The sequence below is a fragment of the Tenrec ecaudatus genome, unplaced genomic scaffold (assembly GCF_050624435.1).
Source record: "Tenrec ecaudatus isolate mTenEca1 unplaced genomic scaffold, mTenEca1.hap1 Scaffold_167, whole genome shotgun sequence".
Classification (NCBI taxonomy): domain Eukaryota; kingdom Metazoa; phylum Chordata; class Mammalia; order Afrosoricida; family Tenrecidae; genus Tenrec; species Tenrec ecaudatus.
In genome coordinates, this window is record NW_027458065.1 from 323515 (window position 1) to 327508 (window position 3994).

The following is a 3994-nucleotide window of genomic DNA, read 5'->3' on the forward strand; positions in this document are numbered from 1 at the left end:
TGTGTATACCATAGTGAATGAAGCGGAAGTGCAGAGTGGAGACCCAAGGCCCAAGTGTCGGCCACTGGAGATCCCCTCATAGAGGGGTTTAGGAGAGGAAATGGGTCAGTCAGGGTGCGAGGTAGTACTGGTGAAGAAAACAGCTTTCACCGAGATCCTGGATGCTTCCTCCCCCCAACTACCATGATCCGAAATCTACCTTGCAGGACTGGATAGGGCAGAGGTTGTACACCGGTGCATATGGGAGCTGGAGGCACAGGGAATCCAGGGTGGACGATAACTTCAGGACCAGGGGTATGAGAGGCAATGCTGGGAGAGTGGAGGGTGAGTGGGTTGGAAAGGAGGAACTGATTATAAGGATCCACATGTGACCTCCTCCCTGGGAGAGGGACAGCAGAGAAGGGGGGAAAGGGAGACTCTGGATAGGGCAAGATATGACAAAATAACAATCTATAAATTATCAAAGGCTAATGAGGGAGGAGGGAGCACGGAGGGAGGGGAAAAAGAGGACCTGATGCAAAGGGCTTAAGTGGAGAGCAAATGCTTTGAAAATGATTAGGGCAAAGAATGTACGGATGTGCTCTCTACAATTGATATGTGTATATGTATGGATTGTGATAAGAGTTGTATGAGCCCCTAATAAAATGTAAAAAAAAGAAGAAGAAGAAGACAAAAAAGAATGACCAGAGCAGATCTTCTAAGAGCTTCTTTGAAGAAGACCAGCAGCATCTTGTACAGAAGATCATTGTAGGTCTTCTATATTGCAAAGCAGATCAGCAACATCTTGGCAAGGAAGACCAGAGCAAGTCTTCCATCAGCACCCATTAAGGAAGACCAGTGATATCTTGTAAGGAAGATCATTGCAGGTCTCAATCAATTTCTTGCAAGGAAGTTCAGCTAAATCTTGCAAGGCAGATCAGAACAGGTCTTCTCTCGCAATTTGCAAGGAAGAACAGCAACATCTTGCCAGGAAAATCAGAGCAGTACTCTATCAGCATCTTCCAAAAAAGATCAGTGAAGCTCAGACCAGGTCTTCTATCAGCACCTTTTAAAGAGTATCAGCGACATCTTGTAAGACAGATAAGAGAATATTTTCCCAGCATCTTGCAAGGAAGCTTAGTAACATCTTGCAAGAAAGACTTTTATCTGGTCTTCTGTCACCATCTTACAAGTCAGATAATCGATGTCTTTCAAGGAAGATGTGGGCATGTCTTGTAAGTAAGATCAACATCTTGAAAGGCAGATCAGAGCAGGTCTCTGTCAGCATTTTTCAAGGAAGACAATGACCTATAAAGAATTGGATATTTGAAGACCAAATTAACAATTTGAATGATTACATCAAATATGTTATAGCAGTGAGTAGTATAAACACTTTCTTAGTATAATCAACTCATTAAGCTAGAGTGATATGATAACTGCAGCATTTCATTTCAACATTACAATTTTGAGGATGTCCCTGGATTTTCCAGTATTTCCTCCATTTTCATATAGGCTAACTATGAGTCAGTGCTGAGGGTATGTAGGATTCTGGACCAATTCCATATCTCTTAACAACAAGAACAGCCTAAAACATCTTTACAATGACAGACATTTTATGATTCATAAATAGAATTCATGAATTATATAAAAAATTATTCTCACCACCAGAATGCAAATCTCCCTACACAATTCTTAGTAGGTTAGACGCCTCTATTCTAATGTGAAAATACTGTGACAGTCTCTTATTTAGCTCTATGTTATCTCCCCGGACTTGTAGTTGATCCACACTTATGTCACACCTTGCAGTCATCTCAGCAACACCAACAACAGCATTCTAAAAGCAATGCCTTTTCCTTAAATGTCAGAGATTTTTAATAGAAAGTGAAACAAAACAAATACAAATGCAAACCCAAGAAGCTTAAAAGGGAGAATTTACCATAATTTAAAAAATTCTTTAAATCCTCCAAAATAAATACATCACAATGTGTCAATTTCCCTCTTGAATAAATGTGAGATTAAACTTGGAACCCCTAATAACACAAAGAGTTCCAATGTTTAGCAGCTGAGAAGATGTTTCATTTCTCCTCAGAGACACTTTAACAGATAGGCCTGGTGGCTGACTTTTGAAAAAAAAAACCTTTAAAAACACTGAGGCAAAATTTTCAGACAAACATGAGACACTGTAAAATAAAAACAACCAAATATCAAATGTTCTTGAAAAGCTCTGGAAACTTAGAATATGAAGACAACTGTCTTTCACATGCAAAAAATGTCCTGTGAGATTGTCACTAGAACAACCAGGGACAGCGAGATGAAGAGCCAGGACTCCACCATGACTTTCACTGTCTCCCTCTATCTCCAGGCAACAGCTGCCATGAACAACGGTGGGAGAATTCTATGGACAGCCGCTCCAGAGGGGCAATGGATGAAGCCTCATGTTGCAACATAACTCTGGATGGGAAGCTCCAAGATGCTGAGTGGGTCCCTGTGCTCATTCTGACGAATCTACTCCAAAAGGAATCCTGACCCATGAAGGGTAAGCTGCATCTGCTCAGACCTCAGGAAGGGCCAACTGGGTGGGTGACCTCCGTCCTCTGATATCTTGGCCCCAGCACCCTTAGTCACTGAATGTTATTGAATCAGTGCTTCCCTGTGAGTTTCAGAGACTGTGCCCTTTACTAAAGAAGAAAGCCTCACTTTTAGTCCCATCCCGCCACCCTTACACCGTGCCAGAAATGTTTAGGAAAAATTCTAGTCACACATCTCACCTTTTCAATTCACAGTTGTAGGGGCTGTCAAGGCTCAGATATCAGTCTGGACCACTCTCTTGACTCAAGTAGGTGAGGGCTAGAGGAATCCAAGATGGGCACGTGGGATGGTAGGCTGCTTCCTCCCAGGTTATTCAGAAGGATGAATCCAAGTTATGTAGGAAACATGGCTTTCATGCTGAACGCTGCTGAGGTCTCATTTGGAAGCACTAGGGTAAACTTTAATCATATACCATAAAGGGTGACAATTTTATTTTTACCTCTCTTTCCTTGGATAGATTGTCATTTATTTCTTTCTTATAATGAAAGTTGGTGTGGATTATTGCTAAAAGCTGTTCTATATCATTTAAAATCATTAAGGTTAACTTTAATCATATCACATGCATTGTGATGATTTCATTTATATATAGTCTTTATTATTTATCCGTTACACATTTTCTGGTTACTGATGACTATGTAGCTTTTATTTTAAAATTGTTATTTGTATTTATTGAATTTTGGGGGTCAAAAATGGATGAAATCCATCTGCAGTCACCAACACACTCTGTTCCACTAGATGCACACTGGGAAGTGGCCAGCTGAAAGGCTAGTGGAAGCTCCCAGATTTCTGTGACGCAGCGGGAGCCCAGAGATGCAAACCCTCACTGTCCTGCTGGGCAGAATCCTGGGTGTGGTGTCTGAGAGGAGTGCTGGGGGCTGTCTGCTCAGGAAGGATGTCTCTGTCCACTTTCATAGGTGAGTCCTCATTGATGTTGAGAGACAGCGGCATGGAGTCTGAACCCTGCCTTTCACGGATTTTGCTCAAGGATCCTCCAGATGCCCACCCCAATAAATCCCCCAGTTGTACTGTCAATCTCTTACTGAGTCTGTTCTAGACCATGTGTTCCACGGGGTGGAAGCTCTTCTTAGTTTTTCCCTGTGATCTGTTATATCAGGCACAGAGAGAGGCATCATCACTGAAGGTACCGACCTAAACTGGGAACTAGCAGGAAATCTATAATAAGGAAGATATAAAATATTGAAAACAGGACTTGATTTTAAAGCCTCATCCTGGAAGGACTACAAAAACACAAATAATCTGACTTTCTTAGGAAACATAAGCATCATATATAACAAATAAGCATTACTTGTCATTAGAGTGTAAGGTTAAACAGTGAGATACCATCACATACTGTTTGAAATGAAAGGACACACACAAAAAAAACACACACACAATAAAACAGTCAATTGAGAAGTAGATGCAACAA